General features: G+C 42.0%; 1 protein-coding gene across 2 annotated transcripts in view; it reads right to left on the bottom strand.

The window, feature by feature from the left end:
- Positions 1-2,085: 2,085 nt before the first annotated feature.
- Positions 2,086-23,959, bottom strand: part of TDRD3 (tudor domain containing 3) — a 227,101-nt gene continuing 205,227 nt past the window's right edge. For both annotated transcript variants that reach the window (XM_038767674.1, XM_038767681.1), the window contains one exon: positions 2,086-2,332. The gene's annotated coding sequence lies outside the window, so the exon portion shown is untranslated. The remainder of the gene's footprint in view (positions 2,333-23,959) is intronic.

Genomic DNA, 23,959 nt, shown 5'->3' with positions numbered 1-23,959 from the left:
CTAAGCACCACTTTTCCTCATCTCCCACTCCCTTCTGCATTGCCCTGACTTGCTCCTTTTGCTCTTCCCCCCACCACCTAGCCCCACAGCACTTATGTATACAGCTGTAATTTTATTTATTTGTATTGATATCTGTCTCCCCTCTCTAGACTGTGAGGTCACTGTGGGCAGGGATTGTCACTATTTACAAAGAAGCAGTGTGGCTTAGTGGAAAGAGCACGGGCTGAGGAGTCTCCATCCTCCCCATCTTACCTCCTTCCCTTCCCCACAGCACCTGTATATATGTATATATGTTTGTACATATTTATTACTCTATTTATTTATTTATTTTATTTGTACATATCTATTCTATTTATCTTATTTTGTTAGTACGTTTGGTTTTGTTCTCTGTCTCCCCCATTTAGACTGTGAGCCCACTGTTGGGTAGGGACTGTCTCTATATGTTGCCAATTTGTACTTCCCAAGCGCTTAGTACAATGCTCTGCACATAGTAAGTGCTCAATAAATATGATTGATGATGATGATGATGATGAGTCAGAGGTCATGGGTTCTAATCCCAGCTCCGCCACTTATCAGCTTGTGACTTTGGGTAAGTCACTTAACTTCTCTGTGCCTCAGTAACCTCATCTGTAAAATGGGGATTAATAATAATAATAATAATGTTGGTATTTGTTAAGTGCTTACTATGTGCTAAGCACTGTTCTAAGCCCTGAGGTAGGTACAAGGTAATGAGGTTATCCCACGTGGGGCTCACAGTCTTCATCCCCATTTTACAGATGAGGGAACTGAGGCACAGAGAAGTTAAGTGACTTGCCCAAGGTCACACAGCTGACAAGTGCCAGAGCCGGGATTAGAACCCATGACCACTGTTTCCCCAGCCCATGCTCTTTCCACTGAGCCACGCTGCTTCTCTAAGACTGTAAGCCCCTCATGGGACACCCTGATTACCTTGTATCTACCCCAGCACTTAGAACAGTGCTTGCATATTGGAAGCACTTAACAAATGCCATTGTTATTACTATTATTATTATTATTATTTATTGTTGTATTGTTCTTTCCAAAATACTTATTACAGTGCTCTGTGCACAGTAAGTGCTTAATAAATACTAATGAATGAATGAAAAACTTGGAAGGTTTAAAAAACTTGGCCTAAATTTCTAGGTTCGGGATAACATTTTAAAGCTTCAAAGGGAAAAATGATTCGAGGGCTTTAAAAAGAATCTCAAAAGTTCTATACATGAAATCCCGTGTGAATGTACTTGAGGGAATATAACTGTGGGGTAACTGGTATACAGGTGATGTAAACTGGTAAACACTCCAGTCTGATTGAATTACACCTATCTTCTCAGAATAATAGTAATAATAGTAGCAGCAGCATTTATTGAGCACTAACATGGCCTAGTGCATTTTAGTAGAAAGGTGCTCAAGCAGAAATAAAATAATGAGTTCACTCTCTGAATACCCAGGCAGGTCTTCAGCCCAATCTGAAACATATAAGGTAGCCAACCGCTTCTTTAAAGTAACAGATTACTTATTGTAGTACAAGAGCATCCCACCTTAAACAAACTGTTAACTGGAGAAAATAATAAACCAAACTCTTTAGGTTTTCATCATAATTGAGCCTCTCTCTATATTATGAACCCCAAATTCAGCTAGATGCCTCAACTGCCAACCAAATTATGAACTGCTAGTCTAGCTATGGACTTCAATTTTGATAGACTGAAATCAGGTTTCAGTTATTAATTCCGATCCACAATACATAAACATGGAATGGTATAGAAAGACAGTAACAGAATTTCATTTTCTTTGAAAATGTCCTAAAAGCATTCACTACATTTTCAGGCACATTTCAGTAGCTTCACATTTGGAAATCAGCTATTTGGCTTGAGAATATTTTTTGAAAGAGGAACACAGCAAGCCGTGTAAATCCATAGCTTGGCTCCCTGATAATTACAGGGGAGGATCTAGGATTTTGTACTTGCTGTCCTACAGAATCCAATTATCACAAAGCTAATAGCAGATGAATAAGAAATGTGTTAGATAAATAAAAGAATACTAAAATACCAAAGAACATAACAGTGCATTGGATTTATTGTTGGCAAAAAAAATATGCTGCATCTTCCATATGCAAAAAACATTTCGTTTTATAAAACTCAGATTTTTTTCTAAGTGTCTGTGAGGATCAGTTCTATATTCTTTTGCTCAGTCAGCTGTTCTTTCTTCAGATCAGAGCATCCACCACTGTTACATTTCATTCTGAAGTGACAGCTAGAGGTCTTTCAATAGATCTTTAACAGAAGGTGTTTTCAATGGCTTTTTCTTCAGAGAAACTCTATTTTGAGGAGGAAAAAATAGAGAGAGATTAGGTGACCAAGTTAACTTCAAAGAGATCTCAAATTTCAAAATGCATCTCTTTTCAAACACCTCTGTGATGGTTAGCTGCATTGACAATATCCCACATAAAACTTCAGGGTAGAGTAAGTGAAGATGTAAATTTCTATCAAACAAGCAAACAAAATCAACAGATATGTGCAAAGATAAAACTGGGTTTATTTTTTCAGAACACTCAGATTATGGGCTTTCCACAACCGTTAATACCTCTAACACTGAACTGAAATACCTAATTCTGTTCTGCCAAGGTTATAAATCCCTAAGAACCATTTAAATCATTCTTTATACTATGCACTTGTATATTCACAATCATCCATAACAATTTTACACCTACTTTCCATATACCGACTTTAGCACTTATGCATATCCATATCCACTTTCCTTCTTCCTCATCTATAAATTATTTGAGTTTCTTTCCCCTGATAGAACTCCCTCCCCATTTCATATCCATACTGGCCTCACCTTCTCCCAAACCCTTCTCAAACTCATATCCTATAGGATCAATCCCAGATAAATTTCTCATCTCCCTTGGCTTTATCACTGCAATTACCAATTAATCAATTGATGGTATTTACTGAGGACTTACTATGTGCAGAGCACTGTATTAAGTGCTTGGGAGAGTACAATATAAAAGAATTGGCAGATATGTTCCCTGTCAACAAGCTTACAGTCTAGATGGGGAGACATATTAATATAACTAATTATATATGCATGTATATGTATTTATTTGTTCCACCAATACTTGATACCAACCAGTGGTTATATGCTCACAACCACATATTGAACTTTTGTACCTACGCTGTTAAGACAAACTACATATCCATTTTCATTTTTCCTCCTATTTATAAATTAAATTAGTTCTGTCTTATTATATTGCTCCTTGAAGACCACTGTACTGTATTCTCCCAAGAGTTCGCACACAGCAGTTATTCAATAAAAACTACTTGCAATAATCCACATGACCCCCAAATCTTCTCCCCTACCTTATTTTCCCATCATAGCAACGCCACCATCCTCACAATCTGTACAGCCCATAATTTTGGCATTATTCATGACCCCTTCCACACTTTCAAACCCAGTTATTCGTTTTGTCACTAAATCCTGTGGGTTTTTCTTCTACAATATTTCAGGAATGCATTCCTTCTTCTCCATCCAAACAGCCTGGTCCAAACATTTTCATACTGCAACTTGATTACTTCACTACACCTTTACTAGTCTGCCTGCCTCAAATTACTCTCCTCTCTAGTCCATAATTCACTCTCCTGCTAGAATCTACATCTCCAGCCCTGATCTCTCTCCTTTTCTGCAATCTAACATTTCCACCTGCCCTCAGGACATCTCTTGCATGTTCATTCATTCATTCATTCAATCATATTTATTGAGCGCTTGCTGTGTGCAGATCACTGTACTAAGTGCTTGGGAAGTACAAGTTGGCAACATATAGAAATGGTCCCTACCCAACAACGGGCTCACAGTCTAGAAGGGGGAGACAGACAACAAAACAAAACATGTGGTCAGGTGTCAAGTCATCAGAATAAATAGAAGTAAAGCTAGATGCACATCATTGACAAAATAAATAGAATAGTAAATATGTACAAGTAAAATAGAGTAATAAATCTGTACAAACATATATACAGGTGCTGTGGGGAGGGGAAGGAGATAGGGCGGGGGGATGGGGGGAGAGGAAAAAGGGGGCTCAGTCTGGGAAGGTCTCCTGGAGGAGGTGAGCTCTTGGTAGGGCTTTGAAGGGAGGAAGAAAGCTAGCTTGGCAGATGTGTGGAGGGAGGGCATTCCAGGCCATGGGGAGGATGTGGGCCGGGGGTCGACGGTGGGACAGGCGAGAAAGAGGCACAGTGAGGAGGTTAGCGGCAGAGGAGCAGAGGGTGCGGGCTGGGCTGGAGAAGGAGAGAAGGGAGGTGAGGTAGGAGGGGGCGAGGTAATGGAGAGCCTTGAAGCCGAAAGTGAAGAGTTTTTGCTTGATGCGTAGGTTGACTGGTACCCACTGGAGATTTTTGAGGAGAGGAGTAACATGCCCACCAACACCTCAAACTTAACATGTCCACAACAGAACTCCTCATATTCTCACCAAAACCCTGTCCTACCCATGACTTTCCCATCACTACATACAGCAACACCACTCTCCCTGTTGTACAAGCCTGTAACCTTGGCATTATTCTTGATTTAAGTTTCTCATTCAACCCGCATTTCAATCTGTCACCAACTCCTGTCGGTTCTACCTACCTAGCAGTGTTAAAACCTGCCCTTTCCTCAGCATCCAAACTGCTAGCAAGTTAATCCAAGTTCTTATCCTATCCTGCCTTTATTACTGTATCAGCCTCCTTGCTGACCGCCCCGCCTCCTGTCTCCCCCACTCCAGTCCATACTTCACTCTGCTGCCCATATCATTTTTCTAGAAAATGTTCAGTCCATGTTTCCCCATCCCTTAAGAACCTCCAAGTATTGCCCATCCACCTCCACGTCAAACAGAAACTCATTATCATTGTGTTTAAAGCACTCTGGTGCTTAAGGCTTGCCCCCTCCTATCTTACCTCTCTTCTCATCTTATCTATCTCACCGCCAACCCCTTTCCCACATCACCTCCCTAGCTTGGAACTCTTTCCCTCTCCATATATGTCAGACCACCACTCTCTCTACCTTCAAAGAATTACTAAGGTCACATCTTCCTTACCCGATTAAGCCCTCTTTTCCCCCCGCTCGCTATCCCTCCTGTGTCATCTATGCACCTCAATCTGTGACCTTTGGACACTTGATATTTTCCACATCCCCAACACCACAGCACTTATGTATATATCTTTATTATTTATTCTTAATAATGTCTGTCTTTCTCTCTAGACTGTAAGCTTGTTATGGGCAGAGAGGTGTGACAGCTAATTCTGTTATATTGTACTCCCCCAAGCTCATAGTACAGTGCTTTGCACATAGTACTTGTTCAATAAATATGATTGGAAATCAGTAAGGTAAGTCACTGATTTCTACTACAACCCAGCATGCTCATTTTGGTCCTCTAGTACCAACCTACTCACTGTACCTCAATCTCATCTATCACTCCCTCTTGTTTCTTTATTAAATGGTATTTGTTAAGCACTTACTATGTGCCAGGTGCTACACTAAGTGCTGGGGCAGATAAAAGATAATCAGGTTGGATACAGTTCATGTCACACATGGGACTCACAGTCTTAATCCCCATTTTACAGATGAGGTACCATGCACAGAGAAGTGACTTGTCACACAGGAAACAAGAGGTGGAGCCAGGATTAAAACCCAGGTCCTCTGGCTCCAAGGCCCATTCTTGTTTCACTGTTTCTTGCTTGTTTCTTGCCATCGAACCCTCACCCACAATCCACCTCTGGCCTGGAACTATTTTCCCCTTCACATTTGATAGACCACCACTCTCCCCACCTTCAAAGTCCTCCTAAAATCACATCTCCTCTAAACTGTCTTCACTGACTATGCCCTTGTTTCGCCTAATTTGTCTCACTTCTGCATCAACCTTGAACATGTATTTGTACCCTTTAAGCACTGGATACTCACCCAACCCTCAGTCCCTCAGTACTTTCTTTTAATGGTATTTGTTAAGCTCTTACTATGTTCCAAGCACTGCTCTAATAAATTCATATTTTATTTTAATGCCTGACACCCTACAAATTATAAGTTCCTTGTGGACAGGGAACATGTTAATCACCTCTGTTGTATTGTAATCTCCCAAGAGCTTAGTATTGTGCTCTGCACACAGTGTTAAATACCATTGATTTAAATACTATGGATTAAATTATTTTTATAAAATGATGTTCGGCACATATCTCCTTCCTCTTCAAAAACCTTCAATGATTATCCAGTCTCAGACACTCCTGATGACTGGCGCTAGGAGTTTATTATTCACTTCTTCTTATTCACTTTTCCCCTATACTCTAGCTTGAACTCTTCATTCTTTTTAAGCTAACCTAATGGATTCTATCTTATTCTCATCTCTCCTGCAGCAGTGATCTTGCCCATGTCCTTCCCCATTTCTGGAACTCCCTCCCATTTCAAATCCAATAAATCAAAACTTTCCCCATCTTCAAAGCTCTTCTGAAATTCAATTTTCCCCAGGAGGTATTCCCCAGTTAATTTCTATTCTGGCCAGGACATGATAATAATAAGTGCAGTATTTGTTAAGTGCTTACATGTACTAAGCTCAGTACTAAGCACGGAGGTAGGTACCACTTAATCAGGTTGAACACAGTCCCTGCCCCAGACAGTGCTCACAGTTTAAAAGGAAAGGAAAACAGGTGCTTAATCCCCGTTTTATAGTTAAGGAAATTTAAGTACAGAGAACTAAAGTGATGTGTCAAAGAGAAGCAGCACAGCCTAGTGGATACAGCACATTACTGGGAGTGAGAAGGACCTGAGTTCTAATCCCTACTTGTCACTTGTCTGCTGTGTGACCTCAGGAAAGTCACTTAACTTCTCTGTGACAGTTACTTCACCTTTAAAATGAGGATTAATACTGTGAGCCCCATGTGGGGCATGGACTGTGTCCAACCTGATTATATTTTATCTACCCCAGTGCTTATTATAATGCCTGGCACACAGTAAGCACTTAATATCATTTAATCCCCATTTTACAGATGAAGGAATTTAGGTACAAAGAGTTAAGTGATTTGCCCAAGGTCATCCAGCAGGCAATTGGCAGAGTCAGGATTAGAATTTAGTTCCCGGGCCCATGCTCTTTCCACAAGGCCATGCTGTCCCTTCAGCACTTCTGTGTCATCTAAGTATTTAAGCACTAAGTCAGGTACATGTGACCTCCTTCTTGCCAAGCGCTTAGTACAGTGCTCTGCACACAGTAAGCGCTCAATAAATACGACTGAATGAATTGAATGAATGAAAAAAAGCTCCTTGAAGGCACAGATCGACTGAGCCTACTTACTCCATTATACAGTACCAAGTGCTTAGTACAGTGCTCTACACACAGTAGGCACTGACTATATATTATTGTCTGATTGGTTCTGCTTAACAGAACCAAATCAAAGTCCCCATCCAAAAAAGGATACATCATTAATTTAGTATTGAAAATCAAACTGAAAATAATGAGTTAAAAAAGCTACTTAATGGTGGTATCCTCAGATCAAAATTGATCATGGATGATCAGGAAGAAATTGATCTTCAATTGGTCTCTCACTGTTTGCCAACTTGCTACCTCTGAGGCTTTGTCTCTCCTATCATCTGCAATTTCCTCCTTCCCTCCTCCCAAGCCCACGTCCTAACTGTGCCCCTCTCTGGACTTGCTTGCCTCCAATCCCTTGCTCATGTTATCCCCAAGACATGGAACTCCCTTCCCCAACAAACCTGCCAGACCTTAGCCCTTGTCATATTCAAAGCCCTCCTAAAATTCTACCTGTTCCAAGAGACCTTCCCCAGCTAATTATCAGCCACTCAAATCCTACCAGCCCTTCATCAGCCTATGGATTTAGTTATAAACGTGGTGTACACGTTTATTTGACTGAATGTACAATTTTATTTTGATTCCACTGCATGTGAAAATTTCTATTTTTCTTATTAGAGTGTAAGCTCCTTGTGGGCAGGGAATGAAATTTGTCTTTTTGTTGTTCTTCCCAAGTGTTTAGTTTACTGCACTGAACAAAATAGGTGCTTCAATAAATATAATCGCTACTGATCTTTTGTGGCTTCCTGCTTTTGAAAAGTCCGTGAATAAGGAGAACAACCACACTCTCAACTGCTGCCTGCCAGGCTGATCTACTTACTGCAGCTGTTTCACTACATTTCATTACTTAAGCTTCACCATGTCTTTAAATCAGTGTATTTGCCTTCCTGGCTAACATATCCTTTAATTCAATCAATTAAGGGTACTTATTAAATGCTTACTTCATGCAGAGCACTGTATTAAGAGCTTGGGAAAGCACGATACAATGGAGTTGCTGGGTGTGATCCCAGGATCAATTTCAGTTTTCTATACAACAGCTCTTTAGATGTTCTGCTGCTATCCACTATTTTATTTTGTTTTAGAAAGTGCATTCCACAGATTTTTAAACTCATCCACAGCAAAGTTGTAATCAACCAGTGGTATTTATTAGGGGCTTACTAAGCACACATCACAGCAAGTTTTTGGGAGGATACAGAAGCTAAACAGCCTTCCTACCCTCAAAGAGCTTACAATCTAATAAGGGAGACTAACAAAAATCATTCACAAATAGTGGGAGCAGGAAAAACAAACAGGATAAAAACAGGTGGTGGTGCTAATGTTGGGATGAAATCTCGTAAAGAATAATCAAATGCACGATTGAATACATATAGAAGCAGCGTGGCTCAGTGAGAAGAGCACAGGCTTTGGAGTCAGTGGTCAGGGGTTCTAATTCCGGCTCCGCTGCTTGTCAGCTGTGTGACTTTGGGCAAGTCACTTAACTTCTCTGGGCCTCAGTTACCTCATCTGTAAAATGGGGATCGACTGTGAGCCCCTCCATGGGACAACCTGATCACCTTGTAATCCCCCACAGCACTTAGAATAGTGCTTTGCACATAGTAAGCGCTTAATAAATGCCATCATTATTATTATATACATAAATCCTGAGTGTCTGTATATGTACACAGGTACTAAGTGTGGCTGCACCTATGTAATTATACCCATCCTCACCAATGGGTTAATATACTGTGGGATGTTGAGAATCAAGCAGGGAAGGCTTCCTAGTGGTGGTGAAATTTCAGGAGGCTTTCAATTCATACATGTCCTGCCCAGTAGAGTTGTGTTGCTATAGATGTTGCTTTAATCAATCAATCAATCAGTGATATTAATTGAGCATTTATGGACAGAGCACTGTGTTAAGCACTTAGGAAAGTACAATACACAGCCCTGAGAACAGTGGTTGACATATAGTAAGCACTTAACAAATACTATCATAATTAGCAGAAATGTTCCCTGCCCCTAACAAGCTTCAATGCTGGGGGGCTAATTATATTCTAAAATCTTGCTGTCAGAAATCCTGTCCTGCGATTTGAAAATGAGTGGTTCAAAATTAACACTATTGTAACTATCCATGAAGCTTGATATATCTTCTGTAACAGGTCCAGATCTTGAAAGCATATCAAAAATTGGACACATAACAGTAATATAAACCTTCCAACCTGCAATGGAACTTGATGCCCTTTGGACCACATAGTTTTGCAGTTTGCAGAAAGCCAGGTTGGCCATTTCTATTCTGTTTTCAGCCTGGCCTAATGGCAAGAGCAAAGGCTTGGGAGTCAGTGGATGTGGGTTCTAATCCCGGCTCCGCCACTTGTGCACGGCGTGACCTTGGTCAAGTCACTTAACTTCTCTGTGCCTCCGTTACCTCATCTATATAATGGGGATTAAGACTGTGAGCCCCATGAGGGACAACCTGATTATCCTGTATCTAACCCAGTGCTTAGACCAGTGCTTGGCATTTATGAAGTATTAAACAAATACCATTATTATTATTATTATTATTGTTATTATTATTACCACTTTGTCCACTTTAGGTACAGGCAGCAGAATTCAGTGACAGTACTGAGCTCTGGGCAATGCTGACAGAAATCTTTTTTTTTAATGCTATTTGTTAAGGGCTTACTGTGTGCCAGGCACTGCACTGTGTGCTGGGTAAATACAAATTAATTAGGTTGGACACAGTCCCTGTCCTGCATACGGCTCACAGTCTTAATCCCCATTTTACAAAAAAGGGAACTGAGGCACAGAGAAGTGAAGTGACTTGTCCAAGGTCACAAAGCTGACAAGTAGTGGAGCCAGGATTAGAACCTTTCATTTTAATCTAATCTTTCTAATTTGGTTAGAAACTTCTCACTCTCAGCTTCAAGGCTGTCTATCACCTTGCCCCCTCCTACCTCACCTCCCTTCTCTTCTTCTACAGCCCAACTTGCACCCTCTGCTCCTCTGCCGCTAACCTCCTCATTGTGCCACGTTCTCACCTGTCCCGCCGTTGACCCCCGGCCCACGTCCTTCCCCCGGCCCACAATGCCCTCCCTCCACACATCCACCAAGCTAGCTTTCTTCCTCCCTTCAGAGCCCTACTGAGAGCTCACCTCCTCCAGGAGGCCTTCCCAGACTGAGCCATTTTTCCTCTCCTCCTCTCCATCCCCCCCGCTCTACCTCCTTCCCCTCCCCACAGCAATTGTATATATTTGTACAGAATTATTACTCTATTTATTTTACTTGTACATTTTTACTATTATATTTATTATGTTAATAATGTGCATATAGCTTTAATTCTATTTGTTCTGATGATTTTGACACCTGTCTGTATGTTTTGTTTTGTTGGTCTGTCTCCCCCTTCTAGACTGTGAGCCCGTTGTTGGGTAGGGACAGTCTCTATATGTTGCCAGCTTGTACTCCCCAAGCGCTTAGTACAGTGCACTGCACACAGTATGTGCTCAATAAATATGACTGAATGAATAAATGAATGAATGAATGAATAGTTCAAATCTAGTCTTTGGTTGTGTGTAGGGTTTTCCAAGTGTAATTCATGCATTTTCATTCATTCAATCATATTTATTGAGCACTTACTGTGTTCAGAGTACTGTACTAAGCACTTGGGATGACATCTGGCGTATATCCTTGATTTTCTTCAGAATGACTGTCAGAGACCATAGGGCTGTGTTTTATCTGAAATGCAATGATTATTTACACGTGTTCTTATCTAAGTGCCTCTACGGCAAAGTCACCTGCATAAAGCAGCTTCTGAACCGATGCTTCAAAGGCTTTGGATAGTGCGCATAGCCTGTACAGCTAAAAGTTTCCAAAGGGTTCAAAAGCATACTTTGATTCCAGATTTCCGTGTGGCTACACATAATAGCTTGAAAGCAACTGGACCTATCCTATGACCCTACTACACTCCGACAGGGCTGGGAACAGGGTCAGACAGAGCACTCTCAATTCCGACTTGACAAACTTGATCAGCCCATGGATCTTGATGGATTTCCCGGGACAAATGAATCTTATTCCATGGCACTGAGCTGACTCTACAAAGCAGCCTACAGTCATTCACACATTGCCTTCTTTGTGAGGCTTTCAGGGTACAGTCATCTGTCCAGAACGAGCCCTGCAAGACTTTCAGTAATGTTCCTAGCCTGATTAAGGGGAATGCAAATCCCCTGCCAAGGTGGAAATTATCCTGACCCTGAGGGAGTGGGAGCAGTACCAGATGAAGAGGACAGAAGGGAACAAGCTACAGGGGCAGAAGGCTTTGCAAGAATTGTTAGGGCTGCAGCAGCTTGGCAGGAAGTTGAGCTTCACAGACCGGGGCAGTAAGTGGTTAGGGCTGGAAATTTCCTAGCAATATCCTACTCAATGCTGAGCATCCTATTATTTAAAATTCACTTATATCTTCTCCCAAACATTCCCCTCTCTTGAGGCCATCCATGAGGCACTAAGCCAGTCTTGTACGATTTAAAATTCAAATTGGATTGGGAAAATGAAATTTAAAAAATGCATCAACCACAAACATGATTATGCTTTCCACACTTCAGAGTAGAGAATCTTTTGAGATGAAAAGTCTTTCCTTTACACACCTTAGAATGTTCAAATATTTAAACCATTCCCTGCTGCCATTACATCATTATTCTTATCGTCAATAGTATTTATTGAGTGCTTACTATACTGTTCTAAGTGCTAAATAAGTGCTTAGGAAAGTACTACATAACAGAGTTGGTAGACCCTTTCCCTTCCCACAACAACCTTGCAGTCTAGAGGAGGAGGCAGACATTAATAGAAATAAATAATTTATAACAATATGGAAAAAGACACTGATCTCTATGGTGACAGGGATGGACTTTTAAAATATCTCATCAGCCTTCTCTAGATGTACAATTTCTTAATCAAAGTCCTTTGGGCATCATTTGGAACTTGCTTTGCTTGCACTATCCTTCAAGAGGTGTGGTTCCTCCTGTGAGAGGAGGAAGAGCATTCCACTATTGAAGTGGTTTTCTGATTCTGGCTGCCATGCAAAAACGACATTCAAAAAGACAACTCTTTCTTGCTTAAAAGTATGAAAATAATGAAAATGATGATGATGATGGAATTTATTAAGTGCTTACTATGTGCAAAGCACTGTTCTAAGCACTGGGGAGGTTACAAGGTGATCAGGTTGTCCCACTGGGGGTTCACAGTCTTCATCCTTATTTTACAGATGAGGGAACTGAGGCACAGAGAAGTTCAGTGACTTGCCCAAAGTTACACAGCTGACAATTGGCTGAGCCAGGATTTGAACCCATGACCTCTGACTCCAAAGCCTGGGCTCGTTCTACTGAGCCACGCTGCTCCTCTAAGTTTAAACCAAAACGAAAAAAGTTTAAACCAAACATAAACTATTTGTTTATTTAATAACCACTGCTCCAAGTTAATGTGTCTCCCCTTCTAGACTGTAAACTCCTTGTGGGCAGTGAACTGTCTACCATCTCTGCTCTGTTCTATTCTCCCAAATACTTAGTACAATGCTCTGCACACAGTAAGCACTCAATAAATACAACTGATTGACTGACTGAATGATCCTCTCCAAAAGCTGACGTAGAAGACGGGAAAGGAAATTACAAGTGAGGATCCATGATACTGAAGAACATTTAAACCTAGGAGGGCTAGGGGAAAGGAAGCCCAGATTTATCTCTGCCAAGTCATGGCTCATGAACAATCTACCAAGGAACAACATGGCTCTGTGGACTAATCAATTACCGATATACTTGATTTTCATTATGACGTTACTAATTGAGGTCACAATCTTTCTGGCAATCCAGCACCCAAACAGGTTCTGTCTGTCTGATTCTCTGCTCCCTAGTTTGGGGAAATGGGAGGTGTCATAGGGCAGGGGAGAATGGTAACAAAGAAGCACAATAAGCACTTTCTTCATCTAAAAGAAGAATAACGAACAATATGATTATTTTGTCTGTAAAATGGAAATGACTACACTACCTTATGATAAAGAGCTAAGCGAGCGACCGGAAATCACTTTATAAGAATCAAGAACACTTTTCTCACTACTAGTTTTCTTTTTATTCATTCATGCATTCATTCAATTGTATTTATTGAGCGCTTACTGCGTGCAGAGCACTGTACTAAGCACTTGGGAAGTACAAGTTGGCAACATATAGAGACAATCCCTACCCAACAACAGACTCACAGTCTAGAAGGGGGAGACAGACAACAAAACAAAACATGTGGACCGGTGTCACGTCTGAGCAAATTCTGAGCTCAAAAGTTTTTTTTACAAAAACTAATGGCTACTAGGTGGATCTTTCTCAAACTGATTTGCAAGTAAATTAGTTCCAGGCAGACAAAAGCATACAAACATCTGACTTTCTTCAAAACAGTAATATTTTCAACTGTATGATAAAAGCAAATAACTTAATTTGGAAATTCTGAGCAAAGTCTGAGCTCAAAAGTTTTTTAAAAAAAAAAAAAACAAATGGCTACTAGGTGGATCTTTCTCAAACTGATTTGCAAGTAAATTAGTTCCAGGCAGACAAAAGCATACAAACACCTGACTTTCTTCAAAACAGTAATAGTTTCAACTGTATAATAAAAGCAGATAATTTAATTTTGAAATATCAAATTTGTAGACTTGGCAATTAAAAGACAACAAAAATGAATGAAAATATTATTCTACCTGATAAATTTTTGTTAAAATGTTTTTCAAGTTAAACAGAAAAAAATGAATTCTAGCTATATAACACATTTTCTCCAGCTGAGCCTTAATTACTGGCTTCGGCAAACATATGTTTTGTTTTTCTAAGCAAACACTAATTTCCAGTAAGATATTTATTATATGAAGAGACTGCCGGAAAAAACAACTCTAATATTCCCCTTTTGAGGTTCTGGCACATTTATTTATCCAGTGCTAATGGGATAGTCTAAAAGATATCAAGCATTGTAGGCTGAATGGAAGCTTTACCATCCAGACAGAGAAGCAACTAATTTGACACAATTAAGAACTCCCCATTTATTTGTTTGGGTGGTAGTCTGTGGGGCAGCCGTTTGGGAAGGGACTGTGTTTGCTTATGTCCCTCTAGACTATAAGCTTCTTGTGGGCGGGGAATGTGTTTATCAACTCTGCTGTATTGTACTCTCCCAAGCGCTTAGTAGACTGCTCTGCACACAGTAACTTTTCAATAAATACCACTGAATGATGGATTGGTTGCACTGTTCTGAGCTTTGAGAACAATGCTTTACACTTACTAGATGCTCAATAATACTTAACCAATCGTATTTATTGAGCACTTACTGTACTAAGTGCTTGGGAGAGTACGATATAACAGAGTTGGTAGATACGTTCCTTAACACAGCTGACTGAAGCTTAATATTCTTTTTCTTTTTTTGTGGTATTTGTTAAACTCTTACTGTGTGCCAAGCACTGTACTAATTGCTGGGGGAGATACAAGATAATCAGGTTGGACACAATCCATGTCTCTCGCAGTTGAAGTCTAATTTTCCCCACAGTGTGTTTTATGGTCCCTCTCTACAGTAGACACATGCTTTAGCTCCTCCAGCTCACATGTCTCAGCTCCACTGTTTTCCAAAAGGTCACTGTTGTGTGGAGTATGAGCCCCTTCCTTCCTCTCCCCCTACTCCCCCTCCCCATCCCCCCTCGCCTTACCTCCTTCCCCTCCCCACAGCACCTGTATATATGTTTGTACATATTTATTACTCTATTTATTTTACTTGTACATATTTATTCTATTTTATTTGGTTTATATGTTTTGTTTTGTTGTCTGTCTCCCCCTTCTAGACTGTGAGCCCGCTGTTGGGTAGGGACCGTCTCTATATGTTGCAAACTAGTACTTCCCAAGCACTTAGTACAGTGCTCTGCCCACAGTAAGCGCTCAATAAATACGATTGAATGAATGAATGAATGAGTATGAGGATTTAATCTAGTTTTAGGTGCACCTCCCAACACCGTACTCACTACCTCCCTTCTGCCTAAAATTTCCTCCTTCACATCCAACAGACCATTGCTCTCCCATTCCACAACACCCTTCTGAAACCCCATCTCCTGTAACGGCCTTTCCTGTTATTCTCTCATCTCCCCACCTTACTTCTCCCCCAACTATTGTGTCACCCAAGCACATGGTTACTCACACACCTCCCCATTCTTTATACATGTCTTTATATTCTATTGCTTCTTTCTTCCTGTGATTTACTTTAGAGTCCTTGGGGGCAGAAAGCCAGCCCTCTAACTTTGGTGTATTCTCCCAAGTGCTGAAAACAGTGTTCTCCACAGAATAAATGCTCAGTAAACACTAATGAATGAATGAATGGAGTCACTTACATTTCCCCTTGCAAATGAACTAATACAAGAGACAGAGTTGGGAAAAGGCCTGGCCAGTGCCAGATTTTAAGGAACTAATCTATAACATAGGTGAAACTGCAATTCTTTGGTGGAGTTCTAAATGGTTTCTAAACTACAGACTCAAAGGAATGAAGAATACAACTTTCGCTAGGAGAGCTAACAACAGTCAAGAAGTTGAAGTGGTTTTCCATCTCGATCCAAGGAGAGATCAAATGATTAACAACCAGATTATGGCTGCAATTAAAAGACAAGGGTATTACCAAATTCTATCTTTAAAATGTTTTACTGACAACTCACTTGGCAGATTAAAATGCTATTACTCCCAAAGGTACTTCTTCATTGGAGAAGCAGGACATTCTCTAAATTCTGAAAAATTCATACTGAGCTTAAAGAAATCGAGTGTAAAGAGAAAACATGCTAAAACTCTTTGATTTCCTGAATCCATAAAAAAAATGCCAAGTCCTTGAAGAACTACACAGACTGACATTCACAGGTTTTAATCTCCCCTACCCGTACCCAGTTCCTGCCCATCCTGCCCCTTCTTCAACTCTCCCACGTTTCCCAGCAGCATCTCAAGAGTTGATCTCCTGCCTTTTCTCAAAAGCCACCCATGCATCCGACCCCATCCCTTCACACCTTATCAAAACACTTGCCCTCTCCTTTCTTCCCTCCCTAAACAGCCATCTTCAACTGTTAGCTCTCCATGGCTTCTTCCCATTACTTTCATACAACCCACATATGTCTCCCCTAACCTAAAAAAACCTTCCCTGACTCCACGGCTCCCTTCAGTTATCACCCCATCTCCCTCCTACCATTCCTCTCCAAACTCCTTAAGAGAGTTGACTACACCCACTGTCTCAAGTTCCTATCCAATTCTCTCCTTGTCACCCTCCAATCTGGATTCTGTCCTCTTCACTCAACAGAAACCACACTCTCAAAGATCACAAATGACCTCCTTCCTCCAAATCCAACAGCCTTGATGTCATCCTTATACTCCTCAACCTCTCAGCTGCCTTCAACACTGTCAACAAACCCTTTCTCATGGAAACACTGTTCAACCTTGGCTTCACTGACACTGTCCTCTCCTTGTTCTCCTCCTAGCTTACTGGCCATTCATTCTCAGTCTCTTTCACAAGTTCCTCCTCTACCTCCCACCCCGTAACCATGTGCGTGTGTCCCTCAAGGTACAGTTCTGGGTCCCCTTCTATTCTCCATCTAAACCCACTCCTTTGGAGAACTCATTGGCTCACACAACTTCAGTTACTACCTCTATGCAGATGATTCTCATATCTACACTTCCAGTCCTGATCTTTCTCCCTCTCTGCAGTTTCACATTTCCTCCTGCCTTCAAGACATCTCTGCTTGCATGTCTTGCTGTCACCTTAAACTTAACATGTCTACAACAGAACCACTCATCTTCCCACCCAAACCCTGTCCTCCCCTTGACATTCCCAGTGGTAATGGGAAAGACAGCGCCACTAACCTTCCTGTCTCACCAACCCATAACCTGGGCATTATCCTTGACTCCTCTCTCATTCACCCCATATATTCAATCCATCACTACATCCTACTAGTTCTACCTTCACATTGCTAAAGTCTGCCCTTTCCTCTCTATCCAAACTGCTACGACATTAATCCAAGCACTTATCCTATCCTGCCTTAATTACTGCATCAGCTTCCTTGTTGACCCCCCTGCCTCCTGTCTCTCCCCAGTTGAGTCCATTCTTCACTCTGCTGCCTGGATCATTTTTCTACAAAAACATTCAGTCCACGTTTCTCCACTCCACAAGAAACTCCAGTGGTTGCCCATCTGTCTCTGAATCATACAGAAGCTCCTTACCATCGCCTTTAAAAGCACTTAATTAACCCAGCCTGCACACTTCACTCCTTTAATGCTAACCTTCTCAATTTACCTTGATCTCCTCTATCAAGCTACTGACCTCTCACTCACTTCCTGCCCCTGGAAAGGAAGGCTCTCCCTCTTCACATCTGACAATTACTCTCCCCTGCTTCAAAGTCTTTTTCAAGACACATCTCTTTCAAGAGGCCTTCCCTGAGTAGCTTTATTTTCCATTTCTTCCACTACCTTCTGTGTTGCCCTGACTTGCTCACTTTATTCATCCCCCCTCTCAGTACCAAAACACTTCTGTACATATCAGTAATCTTTTATTTACATCGGTCTCCACTTCTGGACTGTAAGTTCATTGTGGGCAGGTAATGTGTCTGTTACTCTGTTATATGGTACTCTCTCAAGCACTTAGTTCAGTGCTCTACACACAGTAAATGCTCAATACATACTACTGACTGTCATGTCATGTGAAAGAGAATGGTGAATCAATATATAAGAACAATATAGTCTAAAAGAGAGCAGCAAGAAATTAAGCAATAACAAAGGAAAGAGAATTCTGTAATCACCTGAAAATTGATTTGAAAGCTTTGCTACTCAAAAGAAATGATTTGGAAAAATTTTGCTTTGTTTTACAAAGAGAAATCTGAAGACTTTTCAGCTCTGAATCAGAGCATAGTTGTAATCAACCAACAATATTTATGAAGCATTTACTCAGTGAGAAGTATACTTAGTGGTTTGGAGACTACAACAAAAGTCCCCTGCCCTCAAGTAACTTACAATCTAATGAGGGAGACAGATAAGTTAAACTCCAGGGTGTTAGAAATGAAGCAGGTAATAATAATAATAATAATGGTATTTGTTAAGTGCTTACTATGCAAAGCACTGTTCTAAGCGCTGGGGGGTGATACAAGGTGATCAGGTTGTCTCAGGTGGGGCTCACAGTCTTAATCCCCATTTTACAGATGAGGTAACTGAGGCACAGAGAAGTGGCTTGCCCAAGGTCACACAGGTGACAAGTGGCTGAGCCGGGATTCGAACCCATGACCTCTGACTCCCAAGCATGTGCTCTTTCCACTGAGCAAGGCTTTCATCTAGAGGAGGTGAAATTTTAGGAGGGTTTAAATGATGGAGAGGGCTGAAATGAGTGGAATGGAAGGTAGGGGTGGTTGGGAGGGAGTTTTGGGCCAGAAGATTTCTGTGAGATTGACTAGGGTGGGGAGCTTTTTAAATACCTCAGTTGGTTTAGACAGTACCCTGTCAAATAAATAATAATAATATGATTGATTGAATGAATGATACATTTTTCCCTATCTAAATAGCACTAATTTTTTTGCTCAGATTTCTTTAAATAGGCAGTCTCCATTTCTGTGAATAATTTTAGCTACAAAATTACATTTTAGTAAGTGATTCTGTTTCCAGAAATTCCTGAATGTATCCTCAAAATCTTATTCTTTTTCTCCCAAAGGAATTCTGACTGAGCAAATGGAGCCAATTCCCAATCCTTGGGGAGAGGAGCTGGGAGGAAGAGGATGTGCAGGGTGAGATTTAACCTCGTTGTGGGCAAGAAGTGTGTTTGTTTACTGCTGCATTGTACTGTACTCTCCCAAGCACTTAGTACAATGCTCTGCACAAAGTAAGCACTCAATAAATACAATTGAATGAATCTGACTTACTCATACCATGTTCCCGCATCCCCTCTCAACCACCCAGTGACCAAATTGTGCCTATTTCATGTTCCTTAGCAGGCCTCCAAGGTGAAGAACAAGATATGGAAGGCAAGTAGCAGTGTGGTCTAATGGAAAGAGCAGGGGCCTGGGACTCAGAGAACCCGGCTCCACCTCGCCAGAGAGCATCAACCCAACTACAGCCTTCACCACTTGTGCATTTTCTTGACTCATGTTAACTTACATTGTTTATTCACTTATACTTCCATATTCCTATCAGGAGCTGTGGCATTGTTGGTTTTTGTTCCCTCCCATCTTAAAATAAAAGCTTGTGAGTCTCCTCAGTAGATCGTAAACACTTTTCCCAGTGGCATCATGCCTCTTACTCTATATTACTCCCCCAATTACTCAGTCCAGTGCTCTGCATTCAGTATGCATTCAATAATCTTGATTGAAGAAGCTTTTATTACTCTTAGCTAAAACAACGTTTGTGGACTTCCTTTAAACTTCAATTCATTCATTCATTCAATCTTATTTATGGAGCGATTATTGTGTGCAGAGCACTGTACTAAGAACTTGTGAAAGTACAACAGATACATTTCCTGTCCACAGCAATCTTACAGTCTAGGAGGCAGAGGGAGACAGACATTAATATTAATAAATGAATTACAGATATATACACAAGTGCTGTGGCCTGGGAGGGGAGATCATCATCAATCGTATTTATTGAGCGCTTACTATGTGCAGAGCACTGTACTAAGCGCTTGGGAAGTACAAATTGGCAACATATAGAGACAGTCCCTACCCAACAGTGGGCTCACAGTCTAAAAGAGTGTGAAGAAAAAAGGGTAGATGAGAAAAGGGAGTATGTCAGGGCAATGAAGAAGGGAATGGGAGAAGAAGACGGGGACGGGCTTAGTCAGGGAAGTCATCTTGGAGGAGATGTGCTTCAGTAAGCCTTTGAAGGAGGGGAGAATGATTGTTCTTTGGATTTGAGAAGGGAGGGCGTTCCAGGCCAGAGGCAAGAAGTGGGTGAGGGGTCAGTAGCGAGATAGACGAGATCAAGAAACACTGAGAAGGTTAGCACTAGAGGAGTGAAATATGTTGGCTGGGTTGTAGTAGAATAGTAGTGAGGTGAGGTAGGAGGGGGCTAGGTGATTGAGTGCTTTGAAGCCACTGGTGAGGAGTTTTTGTTTGATGTAGAGGTGGATGGGCAACTACTGGAGTTTTTTGAGGAGCAGGGTGAAACGTCCTGAATGCTTCTGTAGAAGAATGATCCTGGCAGCAGGCTGAAGTATGGACTGGAAAGGGGAGACACAGGAAGCTGGGAAGTCAGCAAGGAGGCTGATGCAGTAATCCTGGCAGGATAGGATGAGTGACTGTATTCATGTGGTAGCAGTTGGGATGGAGAGGAAAGGGTGGATTTTAGTGATGTTGTGATGGTGGGACCACCAGGATTTAGTGATGGATTGAATATGTGGGTTTAATTTGAGAGAAGAGTCAAGGATAATGCCAAGTTTACGGGCTTGTGATACAGAAAGGATGGTGGTGCTGTCTACAGTGGTGGGAAAATCAGGGGTAGGACAGGGTTTGGGTGGGAAGTTAAGGAGTTCTGTTTTGGACATAATAATAAAAATAATGATGGTATTTGTTAAGCACTTATTACGTGCCAAGCACTGTTTTAAGCGCTGAGGTAGATACAAGGTTGTCAGGTTGTCCCACCTGGGGCTCACAGTCTTAATCCCCATTTGACAGATGCGGTAACTGAGACCCAGAGAAGTAAAGTGACTTGCCCAAAGTCACACAGCTGACAAGTGGCAGAGCTGGGATTAGAACCCACGACCTCGGACTCCCTAGCCCGTGCTCTTTCCACGTTAAGCTTGAGGTTATAGGAGGACATCCAAGTAGAGATGTCTCGAAGGTAGGAGGAAATATAAGACTGAATAGGAGGGAGAGAGATGAGGGCTTGAGACGAGGGCTCGAGAAACAGCATGGCTTAGTGGCAAGAGCACGGGCCTGGGTGTCAGAGGATGTGAGTTCTATTCCTGGCTCTGCCACTTGTCTGTTGTGTGCCCTTGGGTAAGTAACTTCACTTCTCTGTGTCTCAGTTACCTCATCTGTAAAATGGGGATAAAGACTGTGAGCCCCATGTGGGACAGAGACTGTATCCAACCTGATTAACTTGTATCTACCCCAGCGCTTAGAATAGTGTGTGGCACATAGTAAGCAATTAACAAATACTTCTATTATTATTATGTAGATTTGGGTATCCTCTGCATAGAGGTGGTAGTTGAAACCATTGGAGCGAATGAGTTCTCCAAGGGAGTGGGTGTAGATAGAGAATAAAAGGGGACCCAGAACTTAAACCTGAGGAATCCCTACAGTTAGGTGGTGGGAGGCAGAGAAGAATCCCACAAAGGAGACTGAGAAAGAACAGCCAGAGAGATAAGAGGAGAACCCGGAGAGGACAGTGTCAAGTTCGATAAAGTTTCCAGGAAAAGGGGGTGGTCAACAGTTTCAAAGACAACTGAGAGGTCAAGGAGGATTAGGATGGAGTACAGGCTGTTGGATTTGGTGAGAAGATCATTAGCGACTTTTTAGAGGGCGATTTCTGTGGAGTGAAGGGGACAGAGGCCAGATTGGAGGGGGTCAAGGAGAGAATTGAAGGAGAGGAATTTTGAGACAGTAGGTGTAGACAACTTGCTAGGGAGTTTGGAGAGGAATGTTTGGAGGGACATGGAGCGATAACTGAAGGGAGTCATGGGATCAAGGGAGGACTTTATTTTAGGATAGGGGAGACATGGGCATGTTTGAAAGCAGTGGGGAAGAAGCCATTGGAGAGCAAACAGTTGAAAATGACTGTTAAGGGGTATAGAAAGTAGGTGGTGAGTGTTCTGATAAGATGTGAAGGAATGAATGGGCCAGATGCACAGGTGGAGGGGGGGGATTTTGAGAGAAGGCAGGACATCACCTCCTGAGATACTGCTAGGAAGGATGGGAGAGTTGAAGAGGGGATGGGACGAGGGAGGGACTGGGGAAGGGTAGGGGAGATTTTAGGGAGCCCATGCCTTATAGTGTCAATTTTCTTAATAAAGTAGGTGGCCAGATCATTGAGGGCAAGGGAATGGGGATGTGGGGGGACCGGAGGTCTGAGAAGGGAGTTAAATAATAATAATGGCATTTATTAAGCGCTTACAATGTACCAGACACTGTACTAAAAACTGAGGTAATCAAGGTAATCAGGTGGAATACAGTCCCTGCCCCATGTGGAGCTCACAGTCTCAATCCCCAATGAGGTCACTGAGGCACAGAGAAGTGAAGTGACTTGCCCAAGGTCACACAGCAAACAAGTGGTGGAGGCAGGATTAGAACCCATGGCCTTCTGACTCCCAGGCCTGTGTGCTATCCATCACACCATGCTGTCTGGAACAACTGGTGAGGGTAGTGGGCATGGGTGCCAATAAGGGTGGAGAAATAATTTTGCCAGGCAGAGGAGAGGGCAGAGTTAAGAGCATAGAAGTACAAACTTGAAGTGGACAAAGTCAGCTTGATAATTAGATTTCTGCCAGCAGCGCTCTGTGGCTCATGCACAAGAGCAAAGGAGGCAGACTGTGCAGGTGATCCAGGGCTGTAGGTTGATTGTACGAGATCAATGCAGGGATAGGGGAGAGAGTGAGTTGAGTAGAGTAGTATTAAGAGTGCCAATTTGGCATCAAGGGAAGGTAGTTTGGGTATGGAGGCTAAGTGGTGCATGATGAGTTGAGAAAACTGCCCAGATTATCTTTCTACAGAAACGCTCTGGGCATGTCACCCCCCTCCTCAAAAATCCCCAGTAGGTACCTATCAACCTCTGTATCAAGCAAAAACTCTTCACAATTGGCTTCAAAGCTCTTCATCACCTCACTCCCACTTACCTCACCTCCCTTCTCTCCTTCTACAGCCCAGCCCACACACTCTGCTCCTCTGCTGCTAACCTTCTCACTGTGTCATGTTATCGCCTGTCCTGCCATTGACACCTGGCCCACATCCCACCTCTGGCCTGGAATGCACTCCTTCCTCAAATCTGCCAAACTAGCACACTTCCCCCCTTTCAAAGCCCTACTGAAAGCTCACCTCCTCCAGGAGGCCTTCCCAGACTGGGCCCATCTTTTCCTCTGCTCCTCCTCCCCTCCCCATCGCCCCTACTCCCCTCCTCTGCTCTACGTGGCTCAGTGGAAAGAGCCCGGGCTTTGGAGTCAGAGATCATGGGTTCAAATCCCGGCTCCGCCAATTGTCAGCTGGGTGACTATGGGCAAGTCACTTAACTTCTCTGGGCCTCAGTTGCCTCATCTGTAAATGGGGATGAAGACTGTGAGCCCCACATGGGACAACCTGATCACCTTGTAACCTCCCCAGCGCTTAGAACAGTGATTTGCACATAGTAAGTGCTTAATAAATGCCATCATCATCATTATTATTATTACCCCCTCCCCACCCCACAGCACTTGTGTATATATGTACATATTTATCAATCTATTTATTTTATTAATGATGTGTATATATCTATAATTCTATTTATTTATGTTGATGCTATTGATGCCTGTCTACCTGTTTTGTTTCATTTTGTTGTCTGTCTCCCCCATTCTAGACTGTGAGCCCATTGTTGGGCAGGGACTGTCTCCATTTGTTGTCAAATTGTATTTTCCAAACACTTAATAAAATGCTCTGCACACAGTAAGCGTTCAATAAAT

This window comes from Tachyglossus aculeatus, chromosome 2, assembly GCF_015852505.1.
Source record: "Tachyglossus aculeatus isolate mTacAcu1 chromosome 2, mTacAcu1.pri, whole genome shotgun sequence".
Lineage (NCBI taxonomy): Eukaryota > Metazoa > Chordata > Mammalia > Monotremata > Tachyglossidae > Tachyglossus > Tachyglossus aculeatus.
This window is presented reverse-complemented; position numbering and strand designations above follow the sequence as displayed.